General features: G+C 39.6%; 2 long non-coding RNA genes across 3 annotated transcripts; one reads left to right on the plus strand and one right to left on the minus strand.

The window, feature by feature from the left end:
* Positions 1-1121: 1121 nt before the first annotated feature.
* LOC140104996 (uncharacterized) lies at positions 1122-6101 on the minus strand. 2 transcript variants are annotated; one of them, XR_011850472.1, is made up of 4 exons: positions 6066-6101; positions 5637-5702; positions 5303-5454; positions 1122-1241 (listed from the first exon to the last, which is right to left on the minus strand). It is a non-coding gene; the product is annotated as an uncharacterized lncRNA (long non-coding RNA). The 2 variants fall into 2 exon arrangements; XR_011850473.1 differs by lacking the exon at positions 6066-6101 and adding an exon at positions 5918-6056.
* Positions 6102-6216: 115 nt separating this feature from the next.
* On the plus strand, positions 6217-13803 carry LOC140104902 (uncharacterized). The gene is made up of 4 exons (XR_011850447.1): positions 6217-6667; positions 9702-9793; positions 10387-10531; positions 13535-13803. It is a non-coding gene; the product is annotated as an uncharacterized lncRNA (long non-coding RNA).
* The last annotated feature ends 239 nt before the right edge of the window (positions 13804-14042 follow it).

Here is a 14042-nt window from a genome sequence, read left to right on the forward strand (position 1 = left end):
ACCCAACCCAGCTCAGTAGTAGATTTATATCCAACACCGGGCATGCGTGACTGGCTGCTCTGCTCATCTTAGGAAGCGACAAGGGGTTCGACAGAGGTAAATCAGACCCTCGATTCTTGTGATCTGAGGGGAGACCCCCATGGATCAGTTAGGCCCTATCCTGTGGATAAAGCCTAATTTGTTTCATGGGAAAACCCCTTTAATAGAGATGTGCAGAGTGCACCAGATCTTCAATAATCTGGCACACCGTGCAGGCACCGATCTCGCTTAAACTGAGTGCACCATTTTCTTTTTTGCAGTGGAAACAAAACTGGCGCAGACATATCATAAATACAACTGGCGCAGGCAATTTGAGTCTCAAAATTATTCCATAGATTCCTACATTATTAAGTTCTTTAACTTCAGATACAGACTGCAGAAAGGATAACTACCAGAAAATTAGGATAATATATCCCATAATCCCAGGAAACATTGTTATTCCTCATATACATATTGAAATGATATGTTACCATTTAAGCTGCACGTCACATTTTTCTCCAGCCAATTTGACAAACCTTTGAAATAATGCACATAAACCCTGGCATACCCAACATTCTCCATGAGAAAATGATCTATTTTATTTTATTTCTTCCAATCTTCAAATACTTCCGAGGTATACAAGATGTCTTTAAGCCTTTTAACATATGTTAAAAGGTGTAATGGTTTTGGCCAACAGTGTGTCATAGCTTATTTGCATACCCATTTCCCAGGAAGCTCTGCTCTGAAGACTTTGCCTCCCCAAGGAGAAACAGCACCCCTTAAAGGATGTCAAATTAATGTGTTTATGCCCATTTCTTTATATAAGATAATAATTGAAGCTTTCCCATTGTTTGTGATTCCATTATTATTTCCTGAATTGAATTATATGTTACGCTAGTCCTTATACACTTGACTCAATGGTATTAGAAAATAAGCAATGAATTTGCAGTGACAATTGTAAAGACTAAGAATTTCTTCTGGGGCCAATTCCCATAATGTTCCTGGTCTCTAAAGACACGCACCTCCTTATCCAATATGACAGTATTAAGCTGGCTATGCTTTTTAAAGACTTTATTTAGCAACTGTAACACATAGGTCTGCAAGTCTGAGAAAGCTGTCAAGCCGCATTGCTCTTAGGTTGCTGAAAATGCTGATTTTGTTTCTTGTCACACACTTACACGCACTTGCATACATGACATTTTTTTCAGCATTTTGTATTCCTTCTGAAACCGAGAAAGGAGTAATTAACGTAAGACATTGGTCAGTATTTTTATCACATGTGTTCAATTCTATTTCATAAAAGTAAAATATATCAGAGCTAATAAGAATCGCAGCATCTACCCATTTTGTATGCAAACCCAAGATTTGTGGACAATTTTTTAAAATAAAAACATACTATATATATTCGAGTATAAGCTTGCCCAAACGTTAGCCGAGGCATCTTATTTTAGCACAAAAAACTAGGAAAACTTAGTGTGGGGGGGTTGGGGATTTATCTTAATGGGGCTCCTTACGAGAGTTACGATGGTCTTTGGAGCTCCGTTGCTGTAAGCTTCAGTAAACCTGGCTTTGGCCCATGATTAATCTGCTGGCAGTGTTTTTTGCTGTGTGTGTTGTTTGCGACAGTCACATAAAAAGTCGCAAAAAACCCCAGTATCAACATAGACAAGGGTGGGGACTGGTAAATTTGTGATTAAATGGAAATCATGAATTCAGTCACATTGTGAAAGCTAGTCTATTCAAATAATGAATTTGGAGCAAGCAGGGTCTATGTCAAAGTGACTTTGTCATATGTTCATTTGTTCAACTGCACCAAAACAATGCCAAACATAGACACCAATAATAAATCCCCCCCCATTAACTCAAGTATAATATAAGGGTAGGAAATGCTTTGGTCACAGCCTCCCCTGACTGATAAAATGTCCAGAGGCCTCCCCCACTTATTATTTGCCCTGCAGCCTCCCCCTATTATATGGTTATCCCACCATTATAGACACTAGTATATAGGTATGCCCAGCACATGCCTCCAGTATATAGGTATGCCCAACACATGCCTCCAGTATATAGGTATGCCCAGCATAGTGCCCCGGTGTAGAGGTATGCCAAGCACATGCCTCCAGTATATAGGTATGCCCAGCATAGTGCCCCTATTATATAAGTATGCCCAGCACATGCCCTCAGTGTATAGTATGCCCAGAACAGTGTCCCCAGTAAATTGGTATGCCCAGAACAGTGCCCTCAGTATATAGGTATTCCCAGCACATGTTCCTTGTATATTGGTAGGCCCAGCATATGCCTCCAGTATATATGTATTCCCAGCACATACCCCCATTATAAAGGTATGCCCAGCACATGTCCCCAGTGAAAAGGGTTACCTAGCACATGTCCCCAGTATATAGGTATGCCTAACATAGTGCCCCCAGTATATAGGTATGCCTATCATAGTGCCCCTAGTATATAATATGCTCAACACAGTGCCCCCAGTATATAACATGCCCAAAACAGTGCCCCTAGTATAAAGGCATACCCAGCATATGCCCCCAGTGTGTGGGTATGCCCAGAACATTCCCCAGTATAAAGGTATGCCCAGCACATGCCCCCATTATATAGGTATGCCTGGCACATGCCCCCAGTAGATATGTAGTCCAGCACCTTCCCCCAGTATATAAGTAGCCAAGCACATGCTACAGTATATAGGTCAGCCGAGGACTGGCCCCAGTATACAGGTGCTACAGCTCAAAGTGAAAAGAAAGAAAACTCCCAACAGCACTCCCTGCAGCCTCCTTGTCTTCTAGAATGGCGGCACGGGTTCCAGTGCAGCCGTTTTGTCTGTGAACACTATGATGTCATCAGGTGGCGACACTGCAGCACAGAAATTGTGCTGAAAAACTCATCTTATACTCGAGTATATAGTGTATTTATTTTAGGCAGTTTGTCCTGTTGACCACCATGTGTTGTGATATAGAGGTATCAATCAGGACAACAATAGAAGATGAGAATTGACTTTTGATAAAATGAACTTATCTGAAACACATGCTTCCCTGAGTAGCGCTTTCCTTATTTTCTAAAATTCATTACCAATGAATTGTGCAGTGTGAGAAAATGTGCAATATATTAAAGCCTTTCACCTAAGTATTAAGTATAAATAAGTGAAATAGTGAAATATATTAAAGTTATTTATTTGTGTCTGGACTAACTCTTTATACTGAGGCCTTAGTGGGCTTTACAGTGAATGATGGAATTTTTCCCCCTGTAGCGACCACTAGTGGGCACAATAAATACTACATACTGTTTCCATATTGAACTATACATTGTAGTAACCTAGTGTGCTGAAAATTTCCAAACTTCCCCAGGGGAATTTTATAACTTTATAAAGTATAACTTTTATAACTGTATACAGTGTGTGCACAAGATTTAGAGCTAAGTAGTGATTTATCAAAGGAGATTCAAAGTAAGTAATGACGATGTGAATCAAAAAAGTGGAGAGGAGGATTCATCAAGCCTAAAACAATAGAATTAGGGCAGATTACAGTAATGAATACTCCAGCAGTCATGTGGGATTACATGACAGATGGACTAAACAAGTCTACATCCCATCCACAGAAGATCTCTGCTTAATTTTACAAGATGTTTGAAACAACCTCCCTGACGAGTTTCTGTGTGTGTTAATGTATCTAGAAAAATTAATGCATAATTGAAGATAAAGGGAAGCCATAGCAGATATTTATTTGTATGTTTTAAAAAAAATAACAATGTAGATTCTGATTTTATATTCCTTATTCCATGCCTGCCTAATACTTTTGCACAATACAGTATTTCTGAAAATCGGAAAATAATAATTAATCAAAAATGGAACACATTCTGGGATCTGATTTGCATATATACGTTAGATTACGTTTTATTATGGATGAGCGTTCTGCAGCCTCTTAGTTTATTGTACTGCGTGACGGCTGTCCAATACAGCCATTGCGGCTTCATCTCATTACCCTCCTAGTGTATCACAGCTTAGTCGTCTCCATGACCGAGTTAATATTGTGGATCATATGCATGGATACATTCAATAAAATCTCAGCTCATTTCACAGAAGTCTGCATTTCACTTGTAAATTTCCTTAAAGTCTACAGAGACTATGCGAGAGCAGAAGACCACGGCAATGTTTTCCTGGTGGAATCGAGTACATATGTGTGTCTTATTATAGCTTGAGTGCGGACAGTCACAATGTAACAGCTCAATTTCCAGGACTATTCACATTCTTGTCCAAAACTCCCTGTGAGCCCTGAAACGAATTCACTTTCCAGTAGCAGTGAGATACACTGTACGCGCACCAGTGCTAGAAATAAGTGACACCTTCCCGAAACGTCTCAAGGTGATTATTACCCAGCAGGCTCTATGACAGTCCACTGAGATCAGCACGAACAAAGGCTGTGGGTAAGATTTCTTATGGCACCTGTAATTGTCACATTAAATCATACTCTCCTCCGTTGCCTTAACTAAAAACCAGCCCCCCCCCCCCTCCTTCATACATAAAGGTCTTTGCATTCACCGAGTGTTAATCTGTTAAATGAATTGTTTACAATAAAAATGAATATTATTAACCGCAAGGAGATGAGACATTTTAGAAGAATTTTGGCTCCAAATTCAACTCATAAGGAATATAGAAACATAAAAGGGCCATAAAAAGAAAAACCCTACAAAGCTTTCTAATTATCAGTCCTTAAAGCCCAGACGATTGTCAAATTACTCAGCATTGTTCCATTTCGTTGGGGAAAAAAAAAACAAACCATCTAATAGGGTTGTCAGATATGAAAGATGTTCTGCATCTTCCCTGTGCCGATTGCATTGTTACGGGGGAGGGGGGGGTTATTAAAGGTTGTTTTACGTAAAGACTCCATTTGAATGCACTGTTCCCTTTGTTTACTAATAAAAGAAACGGCTACTACTAATCTTATGTTTTATCTCCCTAACATATGGAAAAGCCATTTATTCCAGCCAATCACAATAAAGAACAGAAACCCCCATTCCGGAGAACTGTTATATATCACAAGTTTGCTGATCATTAAAGATATGATTACCAATGGAGAGCCTCTGAAGGTGGCACATTTATGATCGCTCGAACAGATGGGGACATACATTTTCCTTGCAAATACTTTTGAAATTGCTCTACTGGTAGCAGTATAAAAATGATATACAGATGCCGGAGCCAAAAAGCAAGGACAAGCGGTCCAGACTTCCACAGTAAAAGCTTCACACACGCTCTGTCATCTTTGATTGATCTGCACTATACCTGTGAAACTTGTTGACTGGTAGGGAAACAGTGCAAATAATTCACGGCAACAAGGCAGATAATTCATAAAGCCAATCGGTCTGCTTCACTCTCTGGATGTGACATATGAGGCCTTTCTCCAAAGATGCATCGCTTTGCAGCATGAACAATATCTAATGTCAGGAAAGGGGGGGGGGGGGAATATACACAAAAAATAAAAACACTTAGAAAATCAAATCTATCTGTGCACTGCAGCGAACTGACACCAGATGCCCGGTGTATCGGCGGCCATCCGGCTTTACATACAATCAAACAGAATTTTGATTATCATATTTATTACAAATAAAAGAGGAACCTGATCAGGCCTTTCCGTGGTTTTAGGTTTAATGCAGATGGATTGGGAGTAGAAGCAGAGAATTATCTAAAGAAGAAGAGAAAAAAAAGATCAACATTCTGCTGCAAAGAATGATTCCCTGTTCCAGTTCATTGATGGAGTTGATTAAGTTTAAATGAAGCAGACATTGGATAAAAGTGAGGGTATTGACCACTGGGCACTGCGCTCTGTGCTTGAAAAGGCCTGATACATTCAAAAAAGCAAAAATCTGCTAAATGTTCTAATCTTCAATCAAATCTTACATCAATACAGACAAAGTTTGGTAATGAGAGATTCAATGAAGCATGTGGGAGAAAGAATTAATCCTCTTGGTCTAAACTGGGTTCAACTTTGAAGCCTGCACCGAAGGAAAGACAGTTATCTAAATGCTAAATAAGAAACTTATTGTACTTCTCATTGCATGCTAATCTTTTGTCTACTCCGTCTCCATTATTTGTATGCTCATACATTCTGGTTGTCATGGTGATTATATCAAACCACACTGTGGATGGCTGGAAGGAATCAGCATTCTATACGAAAAGGACCTCGCTGCAACCCTCACTCCAAAATACAAGGCACGGCAATTAACCACCTTCTGACCAGGTCTAGCAAGGAGCCGGTGCCCCAATATTGTGCTACCAGGGAAGGTCACGATCTCCTCTGTGCAGGCTAGTAGTCACCTAGGCCTTGACCACTGGTCCCATAATTTAATTGGCTTTGGCAGTCAAAACATTTAGAGGATGTCTTTCAACACACGAACTCCAAAAAAAGGAGACCTTACATCCAGTGTTGACCATTTTAGCTGACATCTTTCTGACTCCTAAACTTCTACTGATTACAGCATGAGTTTTAGTGTAGCAGGCGCACAGCAGTGGTCGGGACCACAGAGATCCAACAGTGATGTATAGAGATGGCACAAGCTCTCTGCATACAGCCCTTACCGCTGTACATTGTACATGGTTGTATGGCGCTATTCAGGCCTGGTGCCAGCACCCAAGTCACCGGCTGTTTATGTAAGTGTGATTCCTAGGACCAAAAGTACAGTATAGCACTTCTCCCTTACTCTTTATCTTCTTATAAGCTTTACAGAAAATCCCCTCCTGGGTGAGCAATCTCTTTCATAGCTACTGGATAGGTTGACATGCAAAGCTTCCCTTGTGATGGAATGTAAAAGTTATACATCACAGCACCCCCCTAATGTTCTTATAGCATAACATTGAGAACTATTAAAAACCAAAAATACAATCAAAATATTACAATAAAGTTCATTGTATTTTTCACATTAAAATATCACTTAACCCACGAATATCATTCCCTCCATTAATATTACCATGAGAACAGGCTGCCCTTTTTGAGTGGCACCAAAGTCATGTATGTGCAGCGCTGCTTTATTTCTATGGGGTTGCTAGGGATAGACCGAAGACATATACAACTTTTATGTCTGGAATGGTTAACAAAGAGTCTGTGCTTATGTGTGACCATGGATCTGTTTAAACATTGGCCTAAAGTATTTACAGTTTATATGAAGAGAAGTGACTTTGATGGATTCCCCCAGCAGCCTTGGCCATACAAAGCTACATAAAGTATTAGGTATTGGCCCTGGCAGTATGTCTAATCATACCTATGTGTGTGTGTGTTAGTAGAAGCAGTACTGTAAAATTACCTTTAAGCACACTGCCGTTGCAGGCAGCCTGCAGGGAGAGGAGGAGGAGGTGAGTGCTGCTCACCCCCGCCACTCTCCATAGGAACATATGGGCCACGGCGCCGTAATACGGGAAAAGATAGGACATGTCCTATCTTTTCCTGGGCTACGGAGCGGTACGGTACCATGTCGTGAGCCCATAGAAGTGTATGGGGGATGTATATCGGACGTACATACGCCAGCCTTATATACGTCCCCCATACATGTGTGTGAATGCAGTTTAAGTTCCAGGTTTGTAGCTGGACTTTGAGAAAGTCCCCACCCTGTTGTGTTCTTGGATCTCTTTATATAAACTGGTTCTTAGCCTCTCTTTTTAGTGCAAAATATAACCAGAAGACTGATACTGATATTAGTCAGAGCAGAGGGAAAGGGCTGAGCAGCAGTTCAATGAAGCGATCTCACACAGGATCGTGTCCAGCTACAATCCTAGAATCCTGAAATTATAGAAAAAACCTTGATAAATGCCTCGATAAATCTCCCCTAGTGTGATATTACAGCTCCACGATTCAAAGGTCTCAAGGTCACTTACACCTTCATTCTATGGGAATTTGTCACGGCTAAAGCAATCTACTGTGATGCTGTTTAGCCACCATCCTATAAAAAGATAATCTTACCCTAACTTACAGCATAAATATAATTCACCTAATCATTTGTGAAGTTTATATTGTATACAAAACCCTGAATAGTGTGTTTACAGCCGACACAAAGGCAGGGTCTTCTAATTGTAGAGACAAAATCCGATTATATGGGAATATGAAGTGGAGGAGTCATCCAGACAATAAACTTTACTGCAGTAACAAATCAGATTGTCTAAACCGCGCAGTGTCGTCTGTTTTGGGATAATTTTATACCTAGAATTAAAATTCATATATGCAAATGCCTGGGGAGAACTTGCACTTTACTATGAAAGGCAGGTTTTCTTTTTATAAAATTGTGAAAAGAGAAAAAATAAATTTTTATATAACACCTTTTATCAAATTCATCTTAGACATTATGAAATGTCAAGAAACGGAGAACTCTCTGTCTTGGCGTAGCCTTTATTTCTGGTTAGGTCTGACTATCCTATGTCTCTGCTATACATACTACATACCTCTACACACATTTATTTCTCTGAGAGAATATCCATAAGTCATAAACCTGTAAAAAAAATGATCATATTATCATTGTAAATCACAAGATCTTAGAAAGATGCGCGGTGACATGGAGCAGATGACAAAGCAGAGGGATTCTGGTCAGAACAGCAAACCAGTCATCATCCGCAGCAATGAAATCTCTTACTTTATGTGAAGATTTATTCAGATATCCTGTACAAGTCAGGCTGTTATATATCACCGTAAAGTAGGAATCACATCTACTGTCTTAAAGGGAAGGTGGCACCTATATTTTCAAACAAGTAAAGACAGATTTGAAAACATATTCTACATTTAAAATCAGTTTTTTTTTATGGCAGAAATTTTTTGTTTTCTACATACTGTATATATATATATATATATATATATATATATATATATATATATATATATATATATGTGTGTGTGGGCAGCCATCTTGCATCAGTAGAGTTGTGTACTACATTTTAGGTATATTTCTTTGAGTAAATGAACACGACCAGAGTTTCTAGACGGGTGGAGATGTTACGGTTGAACGCTCCCCTCTCGTGTCCATAGGAGCTGATTGGTCGCACCACAAATCTAGGCAAGAATAGCACCTATCATTTGCAGTGCCGCCGCTTGGCTTTGTCACAGACCCATAAGGAAAATTCAGGATGTCTTCTCCGCCAGTATTCTAGTGGGGAAGGCACATGAATTTCCCCCTCCCCACCAGTTTTTGCCTTTCTCCGACTCGCACCCCACTATGGTGGAGTGGGGGGCAGCACGGCGGGAAGAAGCCAGAGGCGCCATTAAAAACACCAGTCTTAATGTTTTCCCATTATGCACCATGCATAATTCTGGTCAATGGTGGCTGGGAGCTGACCAGTTTGTATGGTCAGTTCACAGCCGCCAAAAACAGTTGTGTGCATTATTGTAGTCACCTGCATATAATTTTATTCAGAAAACTATTTTAAATTGTTTATTACACAATTGATGATCCAGTATAAAACCTGTGGTGCCAACTACCACCTATTTTTTTGGTTTATGAAAAACATTTTTATTGAAAACTCAAAAGAGTCCCTGAGAGAATCCCTCCCCTGGTGAGTATAACTAGCACAATTTCAGAGAGTCCAAAAGGCTGGTATATCTGAAGGACAATATTGTAAAGATGAGCTCCGCCTCCCCATCTCAGGAATGAGCTCTTTCTGTGATCAGGCTGAACATGATGTGCATGTGCTGTCACTCTCCATTTAGATCTATAGAAGTCCCAAAAATAGAGCCTTCAACCATGTTACAGAAGGGTGTTAGCAGACCTCCTGTTCTCGAGATAAGTTCTGATCCCAGAGGTAAGTTCCTTTGGATATGTTATAAATATTTAACATGTGCATACCAATTCATAGGAGTTTTACTATGAGTATCCACTTTGACATCCACATCCCCCTTTTATCCAGAGCATTTTTGTTCTTGAATTGCAATTTTTGGGAAGTGTTGTCAACCAAACATGACTTAGGCTAGTTTTTTGATGGACACCAAGAGTGAATTTTGCAGAACTGTTTCATCTGGCATTTCCGATGGAACCTGCCTGAGAACAAAGTCCTAATTGAAGCTCAGGTGTGAATGTGGCCTTATTCAGAGAAAGGGTACCCATACATTCACTTTTTTTTAGAAAGTGGTTTCATTGGAGACCAGACCATCTGATCCTTCAACTTCTTCATTCCAAGATGTTGTTCACACAAAGTTTGCATTTGGTCTTTTTACCTGATGAAGAAATCAGGAATCCAAGCTTGATTTGCATGGTATGCACAATGCTGTCCAGAACTTTGTGAAGTTTGTTACAATGTGTCATAACATCTTGTACGCAACTCAAATTCTGCAACTGTTTAGATGTTATGTTAGAGGAAGGATTGTCATGTTATGGGTTATAATGACATTTTTGCAGGGCTAAAAAGGAGTCGAAGGTAATAAGAACGTGGGTGCAAATATGATGCAGATATGAATGTACCACAGGTGGAGATTCTAAATCCGAACAAGACAGAAAAAGGTTGCCTATTTGGCTAACTCACTTTTCAAGTCAAGAAAAATCGGTAAGAAATCCAGCAGAATGTACCAGTACCATAAGTAAAACGTAACTTTTAATAATTACTGATAAAATAAGTTCACAATGAACCACAATAGTATGCACATCAACCATCTCGTCAGCAAAAACACATCAGAAAGGGAGCTCGTTCAGACCTCCAATAAGACACGGTCCCCATTAATACCTCACCGTGTCTTAGTGCATTCCTGTATAGCATATGACAAGGTGCATCATCTCAAAACCACGGACCAACATTAATCCGGACAGTAAGGAATAATAGGGTGGATCTCACCAGTCTTCGATGCACCGTCTCCTGGTCGAGTGGTACTGGTCCGGAGGTACAGGACCTATTAAGCCCTACGATCGGTTAGTATCCTGACCCCGCAATATTGCTCCCACCCTGACAAGGACGGTCCCAGTACTGTCCCTTACAGACCCTAATATGTAATCCCTACGCATTTTTCATACGTCGTGTGACACACTCATTAGGGGAATAAAGTAATGTAGTGGACTATGCAGTCTTGATGCTAAGTATGGCTGCAAAATTAATTAAAATTAATTAATCAAAAATGAGCAGTTTTTTATAGAAAAAGGCAAATCTCAATTTGCTATTATTCCAGTTTTTTTCAATAGGGTTAGGGTTACTGTTGGGGCTAGCATTAGTGTTGGGGTTAACACTAACCCTTATTGAAATACTAATGTTAACTGTAACTGTAAAATTACAGACAAATAATAGTTTTAGTACAGCTGGAGAAAGCCCTTGACAACGATTCTAATGGTAACTGTATGATGCTGCTGGCTTCTTCCTATGCTGATATACAGCCTGGTATAGCTATGATTCCTTCTTATAATTCATATTCAGCTTTTCCTGAAGTGGGTGGGCACTTTCTGGTTGTGACATCAGCTAAGGGCATTTATATGAATCGGGACAGCTTGTTTCTAAATGGCAAACCTGAAGCACATGATGAGTCACATGCTTGTGACATCACTCAAGGTCCTCTTTTCTTGCACTACTCTGCTACTGCTCCTCCCAACAAACCTCCTCTTATCCTATACAGTTTTCCACGGTTACCAGGAAGCATGGCAAATGGAGAGCAGACTAGGGGGCAAGGTAAAGCCCCTGCTAGCAGCTACACACCTGCACATAGCTTATTACAGTAAATAAGAGAATTGCTTATTTTTGCTTAGTGCAGAGCAAGGCAAAAGGTTTTATACTTTAAAGTTGTACTTTAACCATAATGTAAAATATTAGAAGAAAACAACCAAAATAAGATTTTTTTAATTCTGTGTCTCAGGGCTCTTTCACATTGGTGTTGTTTCTCAGTGATTTCCACGGATGCCTTTCAAAGCCATTGTTGGGTGTTTTCACATTGGCTTGTATTTTTACTGATCTGTTGTCCGTGGAAGAAATTATGCAACATGTCCTATTTTTTCACTGATGTGAATCACGCATCTGTTTTTTACACTGATGGGGCTGAAAAGCCAGGTGTGATGTCTTCAAAGCAATGTTAAACCTTTTCAGGTTTTTTTTTTCACGGACGAGGATACAAAACTGATGCATTACAGAGACAAAATGGAAGAAAAATGGAAACACAATGGAGACAAAGTGCAACAGACACGCAACTGAAGCTGAACATCAACGCCAATGTGAAAGAGCCCTCAGAGGACCAGATGAGGAGAAACACCAATTTCCTGATTAAGCAAGATCAGTTTTGACCGCTTCGTTTTGGATCGACCTTTCAAAAAATTTTGACAAAGCTACAATGAATCCAATCCTGAATTATTCGCTAATAAAGAATGATCCAAATGGAAACTCAAAAATATAGTGTAGTTAAAAGCTTCCTAGATGCATTTGCTGAATTAGTAATACATCCATGAACTGAAACAATTCATTACACATAACAAAAGAAAAATGAAAAGAAAAACCCTGAATGTTTTGTAACCATTTTTGTGTATCTTGTAACCCTCAAATCCACACATCTACAAGAACCAGTTATGATAGCGATGCAAGTGAAACTATTTGTAAGCAGTTGCCTACATACAGAGCAGTTTGACCTTCTCAGTTTTTGTCATGGCTCCAAGTCAATACAGTGTAGCTTTATCCATACCGCTATAACATAGGCACCATAGGCATCAGTTTAGCTTTTTAGTGTAAATCAGTATGTTAGAAAATGTGTTGTGTAGAGCCTCTAACCACACAGCAAGCGAGATGACAAAATGGGTAATTATATAAATCCAAAGTCAGAGGACTCATAAACATTTGCTGCGGGGCTCTCATCAGTACCTCTGTTATCTAATCACCACTTCTTTCTCTGCAGATTTACGAATTAAGGGTAGGAAATAACAGGAGCCCCTTTTTCTGGTTAATTATTTATAACATATTAAAATGCATATATATTTTTCTAGAAAGAACCAGTTTACTACACTACTGGCTTACATAAAGGAATAACATAATCTATGTCTAGACAATAATCAAAGACTTCATATATTTGTTATTGAAACATTTTCAAAAATTTGCCCTCATTCCGTTGAGATGGCACTCATTAGACTACATTCACATGAGAGTGTGCCCTCCCGCGATGCATGGCGCACAGCTCCATATTCCGGGGAAAGATCTTTCTCCCGGCTATGGGACAGTATGGTGCCGCCCGTGTGCGGCACCGTATCGCTCCTGTAAGGCTCCATGTGCCCATTGCCATCTATGGGGGACGTATATACTACAGATATATGTTGGCCGTATATACGTCCCCCATACGGTGGTCTGAATGTAGCCTTACCAAGTATGCATGTGTTTAGGGGAATCTTGAGGAACAATTTTCAGCCAGACAAGAGCTTTAAGGTATATGGCCATCCTTACGGAGACACCACTTAAAAAAATATTTTGTTTTTTAAATTTTGGAGTCTTTTTTTTTAGTTTCAATGTAAATGATACAAAAAGGACAAGTTTGTCATTAATTTCAATTAACAATCGAATTTAACTTGTGGTCTATAATACTTACTGTTTCTGCAGAAAGACTAACACTGGTACCAACATTAATGCCATTGTTAAGAATTGGAAGGAATGTAACACAACGAGACAACCAACCCAAAGAAGTCTAGATCCGAATCTACCACTAATTTCCTAAATGAAAAGGAACAGAAAAAAAAACCTGGCAAAACCTTGAAATTAAGTTACAGGTCTTACTTATAACAGATTTCTGGCTGTGCCTAAAATAGACCATGATCTGCAGTATAATTAAGTGCAATTTATACAATCTACAAACATTCCAAACAAGGCACTGGGACACCATCACTCCCTTGGGCGGGGTCTTCTGGTACCTCCCATATTAAAGGGGTATTCTCGTATGGGCACTCACATTCAGATCCATTAATCTGCCATTTGTAAACATTTCTTCAATTGGATGTTATTAAAAAAAATGTTCCTGTGTGAAGATAATTTCTCAGAAATGTAGCCATATGGTCCCTTAGAAACGAGATAGCTTCATCGGATACGGCCACCTCTGCTGGAGTGATTGCAC

Source organism: Engystomops pustulosus, chromosome 10 (assembly GCF_040894005.1).
Source record: "Engystomops pustulosus chromosome 10, aEngPut4.maternal, whole genome shotgun sequence".
Lineage (NCBI taxonomy): Eukaryota > Metazoa > Chordata > Amphibia > Anura > Leptodactylidae > Engystomops > Engystomops pustulosus.